Source organism: Urocitellus parryii, chromosome 3, assembly GCF_045843805.1.
Source record: "Urocitellus parryii isolate mUroPar1 chromosome 3, mUroPar1.hap1, whole genome shotgun sequence".
Lineage (NCBI taxonomy): Eukaryota > Metazoa > Chordata > Mammalia > Rodentia > Sciuridae > Urocitellus > Urocitellus parryii.
In genome coordinates this window covers 119875609-119881275 of record NC_135533.1, presented here as the reverse complement: position 1 = coordinate 119881275, position 5667 = coordinate 119875609, and the positions used below count along the sequence as shown (strand labels likewise).

The 5667-nt window shown below is 41.0% G+C and overlaps 1 pseudogene; it reads right to left on the bottom strand.

Annotated features, from left to right (window-relative positions):
* Positions 1-645: 645 nt before the first annotated feature.
* Positions 646-1427, bottom strand: LOC144253745 (CCR4-NOT transcription complex subunit 7 pseudogene; annotated as a pseudogene).
* Positions 1428-5667: the final 4240 nt, after the last annotated feature.

Below are 5667 nucleotides of genomic sequence, written 5' to 3'. Positions count from 1 at the left end.
ACCAGTTTCTGTGTGCATGCAGAGGACTGAGCTAGCTTGCAATAAACACCTCTTTGCTGCTTACATCGTTCTTGGTCTCTGGTGGTCTTTTGGGGGTCCCGAATTCAAGCATAACACTTGTGTGTGTGTGTTTTTGTTAGTTTTGCTCAATCAACAGTTTGCACAATGCATGTGCTATATTTTGTAGGTCAAAAACAAACAAAAACTGTATAAATTTGGCAGATTACCATTTTTTCTAGCTAAGAAGAAGAAAAACCACAATTTTTGATAAAACAGAGGATTCGGATCACTCTCTAAAATGCAAAATCGATGGTTCACAATCACAAATAGTCCAAACTCTTGCAGAATGGAAGGAAGAAGCATGAAACAGGGAAATAAATTAGTCAGTGCTAGTTAATTTAAGAAAATTAAAAAAAAAAAAACCAAGCCAAAGTTGGTACAAATTGTCCAATTATTATTATTATCAATGTATTCAATATGATTTAGATCATACTTAGTACTGAAAGGCAAAGAATAAGATGGGCCACAATGGGGATGATGTGTCTATTGTTCAAGGGATTTAACCAGAGATAGTTCAAATAAAAGGACTATTTGATGTCATGTCTATTTGATGACTTCCTCTCCATATGCGTTCCGTATGCCATTCTATGACTCAGATGAAATAGAATCAATGCCATACAAATGACCACAATATTTGGCATCATTGATATGATCTTCAAAGCACATTACTATCATTTTGAAAAAGGCCATTTCTGTATGCAATGAACTGGATCCTGTCTGATGTTATCTACTATCTGTTTGAGCTCTAACTATTCAGTAACTTCCTGTAATCCACTTTTAAGATTTTTTTCCAGCTCTTTATTGGGTATTTCACATCTTAAATGAAAGGAAAAAAAGAGTTGAAGGATCTCAAAAAGTTAAGTTCTACTTTGGGCAAATAAGAGTTGGTCAGGATTATGATTAAATAGCCAAAGTCCTAACCACTGTGAAATGATTATCATTTAACCCCTTCATAGAGGACCACTCTCAAAGTCACAAGAAGTTCTGCAAAATACTGGGTCTGAATTCCTTCCTCTTCATTCTTTTTAAACTGGATACCAGATGATGTTAGCAGCTTTCCAAAGTCCTGGGCATGTCCTCCACCAAATTAAATTTAAAATTAAACTGTCAGAGTGAAGTTCCTGGAGGGCATTCTCCTTGTTCACTCAATAAATGTCAATCCTAGCTCAATTATCTTTAACAAGATAATACACTGCAATAGCTGGAAGTGATAGTCAGCATTACTCTTGGAGTCTTCTTTAGGTCTGGAAACTCAGTATCCTTGGCAACGTAAGTATATTTTCAAAAACTTTTCTCATCTCTTCATCCAGCTTATGAGCCTAAACTTCACAAATTCTTTCACTGTGATCTACAGCTGCTGCTGGCATAGTGAGGGCACCAGGAAATCTAGATATCAAGCATCAAGATATTTACATTTCATTGAACATTTCTTTCAAAAAAGATTTTATCGTTTATTTGTCCAATTGCCTCTGTGAACTCATGCTCTTCCTCCTCCTCATCATCATAGAGGCAGCACCCAGTGACTGCAGCTGGTGACTCATAGATTATCCTGCAACCAGCAACTGGGAAAAGGAAACCAGAGCTGTACCTCTCACCATGCTGCACCATAGCTCTTCATCATAATTATGCTTCTTGATGCGAGCATATTGGTGGAAAATAGGGTTAGTTATATAGAAAATAATTGGAAAACTCATGCCTTCTCCTATCAGTTACATATAATGTATTATTATTTTCTAAAATAACTTCAAGTTTTAGAGTCAGGTGTAATGGATCTAGAACTGTACATAGGAAATCAATGATGGTTGCCCAGAGAAACCCATTAGGGGCTCCTTTCTATGAATTTCAGAGTCATCTTCCTCATTGAATTCAAAACTCAGATAGTAGATGTCATTATCGTGAAAAAATCTAAGTATAAAAAAATTTGAAGACAGCTACTGTAAAATTTGAGCAGAAAGGTAATGGATATGGACTGACCATCCTGAAAGGAATGAGCCATTTGGAGATCAGACTGATTTCTGGGGTCAGCCTAGATGCAGCCCCTTCTTGTCTCTCTTGCAGGATGGAGAAGCTGTCCTTTGTGCTACCCATGGATAGAGGAATGACATATTGCACTAAGTTCAAGTGGATGTTGATAGTTTTAGTCAAAGAAGCCACATCTGAGCCATGGAGAGGTGATGAGAAAAAGGGCTGCATCTTGGTGTCATGGGTCTGTGGCCCTGGATAGAATAGAGAAGCCAGAAACTGAAGTGTCCAGGACAGTCTAAACCTAGGAGGAAGGAACTGTGTTTGGGTGTATATGTATGTGTGTGTGTTTGTGTTTGGGTACCTGGGACTGAACTCAGAGCACACAACCACTGAGCCATATCCCCAGACCTGTTTTGTATTTTATTTAGAGACAGGGTCTCACTGAGTTGCTTAGTGCCTTGCTTTTCCTGAGGCTGGCTTTGAACTCATCATTCTCCTCAGCCTCCAGAGCTGCTGGGATTATAAGTGAGAGCCACCATGCCTGGCCATGTGTATGTGTTTGATAGATAAAAAAGGAGACTGAGAATGAATGAAAATGGCTCTGTTCTATCAGTAAGTCATTTCTACCCTCTGAAGAAGAGTATGAGTCCCAGTGGCCCCTGCCCTTCTCTTGATGCTGCACACTCTGAGATCTGGCTCTCATTGCAAAGCAGACTCAGTGATGATTCTGGGTAAGACCCTCCAGGCTTCTGGAACCTGCAGCTAAGGATGACCCAGTGTTTTGTAGCCTGCTTCCATTGGAGCAGGGTTTATTATAAGTGTAGAAGAGAGCTTTATACCCTGATAGCCATGTGCTACAAATTCCACTTGGAGAACACATCCTGTGGAATGAGGGATGGCTGCCCTGATCCTAAGTGCAGTTGTGGGATATAGGCAGAAGACTCACAGGTGCAGCGGCCTCAGGCAGGGCTTAGAAACTCAGGACAGAGGTTCAACACACAACCCTTATATTCCTACCCCCAATTCCACAACCATAACCTACCATGGCCTTGAATTCTCCATGTATCTTGGGGATTAGGAGAGATCCTTTACCTTTATTTTGCAAGATCATTGAAAAATGGACCTCAAAGACCTCAGCAAAAATGATTGTGGTGGCTGGGATTCTGTCCCAGGTGGTCTTAATTCTGGGAGTGAAGGAAAATAAAGGCCTAGATGAAAGATGCTTCCATCCTTCCTCTGTTAATTAGTTCTAGACTCACTTTGTGTAGGGCCTTATTGCACGCAGTAAAAGAAAAAATAAGAAAAGTAAGAAAAAAGGAAAAAAGAAAAAGAAAAATATCAATAACCTCTACATGTAAGTAGGTACTCAAAACTTCAATGGAGATATCACTTTTAGGAAATTGTTTAATTATATTGTCATATTAAAGAGACTGATAACAATAAGAGGGAACAGAAATTCAAGAATGTAATAAGCATAAGATTGTGAAGGTTTCAATGGTAGCCTGAGTTCTGGTGACTCTCCTCTATAGACAAGGACCTTGGAGAATGGAAACTGAAACAGAAACATTTCATGTGTCTCTAAAACCTAATGGGGAGATTGGTAAGACCTGACACTGCCAGAGAGAGGCCTGATGGAAGAAAAAGCAGAAATGAAATAGGCAGGGAGGGTCTGAGGGATGGCATCCATGAAAATCCATAAAGTTGTGTCAACTGGACATGTGGGCTGGTTCAGAGAGCAGAGAATGTATGACCAGGGTTAGGGTCACTATGTCAGGTTTGGATGTGACACCAGTAAGACAAGGTCGTAGTTTATGTAAGATGCTGATGAAACTGCTTTGTGTATGCACATGTGTATACTCATCTGTATTTCTGATTGCTGACTGTATAGGATCCTTGTTTCTTTACTGCAGAAACTAAGGGAATATTCCCTTAGGCTCTATTTTCTCATTCATCTGTACCTTCCTGAGATGTCTGATTGTGTGTCCAATTGTATTATCTATGTATTTCTGTCTCCTCTTCATGAACATATCCTGTTGCACAAGAGTCTACACTATATTCACCTCCACTGAAGCTTGACCCTGAAAAGGCAAAGGACAAATATATGGGCACCCATTGGTTATTGTATTATTTCCTCATTATTTGAAACAATGTGAGAAATGCTTTCACTTCCATGAAGTGTAGCACAGTAATAATCAGCCTCATCCTCTGGCTCCAGCTCAGAGATGGGCAAAATACCTGCGTTGGCTGAGGCATCTTTGGATCCAGAGAAGTGGTTAGGGACCCCAGATCCCTTATCCTTAACTGGGTAACTGTCTGAGTAGTAATTGAGAAGATAGTGGGGAGGGTTCTCAGGTTTCTGATGATACCAGGTTATCAAATAGTTATCAACCCTGAATCCACTGCTCAGGGAGCAGGTGAGTCTGGTAGATGCTCCAGGAATGCAGAGAGGGAGGTCTGCTGAGTCAGCACAGGCTGGGAGAGAGAACCTGAAAAAAAAAATACACACACACACACCGGGGCAGTGACCACCTTGAAGTTGTTGGGAGCCTGAAGTAGAGGGATGAAGCTCTAACAGAGAAGCTAATTGAAGACTATGAAGCATGTCCCTACCTGAGCAGTGAAATAGTAGAAGTACGAGGAGAGGAGTCCAGGCCATGATGGACACAGACCCCTAAATCTCAAAGTGGAGCTGGGGAGCCCCAGTTTTCCTTTTCATTTTTGTCCTCTGGAGAGGAAGGGCTGTTCATGCAAATGTGTTTCCATCATGATTTCCCCAGCTCTCCTTGAGCCTTGGTGCTAGAGCTCAGCTCACACTCAGGAGGATGCCCCTTGGGGAACCCTGGGAGGAAGCACCTGCTGAAAAAATGCCAAGGCCCTTACTTAGAGGCTCTGCTAGAATTTACATCTGTGAGCACAGCATGCTTCACTGAGACCAGGGCTCCTTTGGGTAAATAGTCCTCACTGAGCAGCTGTGTAGGGACCAGAGGGCAGTTCCACAGTGTCCCCTGCAGGTCCCAAGACACATAAAGCTCCCTTTGGCCCAGAGACTTGAGAGCTCAGTTGGTTTCTTCAGTTCACCAGGTCACTGCCCTTATGCACACAAATATGGATTAAGTCCTATATGATTTTCTACCAATTCATTGAGTGTAAATGCTGTATTTTGCCACTTTAAGAAGTTGTGCCTGTCTTTAGGAGGTGTAAGTATATAATTAAGTGACAATAGAAAGTGTAAGCAACTCAGAAGATGTAAAAATGATACCCTTTTATTGATATATAATTTAGAATAAGCACACATACTTGTTGCTTCACCTATTCTGAATCAATATTTCAAACAATGCTAAGATATATTTGTATAGGGGGGGATATTTAATGTGAAATAAATTATGAAATATCTTGGAAGGCAGAAATTATTAATCAGGGTCAGGAGGCTTCTTCTGACCTGAGAGTCAGGACACTGGGACGTGAAGTGTAACAGGGCCATCAGCCTAGTGGTTTTTATCTTATTTCCCCACTGTCTGTGTCACTGTGTTGTCACTGCCATAGCCTGCACCACAGTAGTAGACATTATCATCCTCTTCTTGGATGTTCTAGACGGTCAGGTACCAATCCAGGCCAGAGTCTGAGCCTGAGAAGCGATCAGAA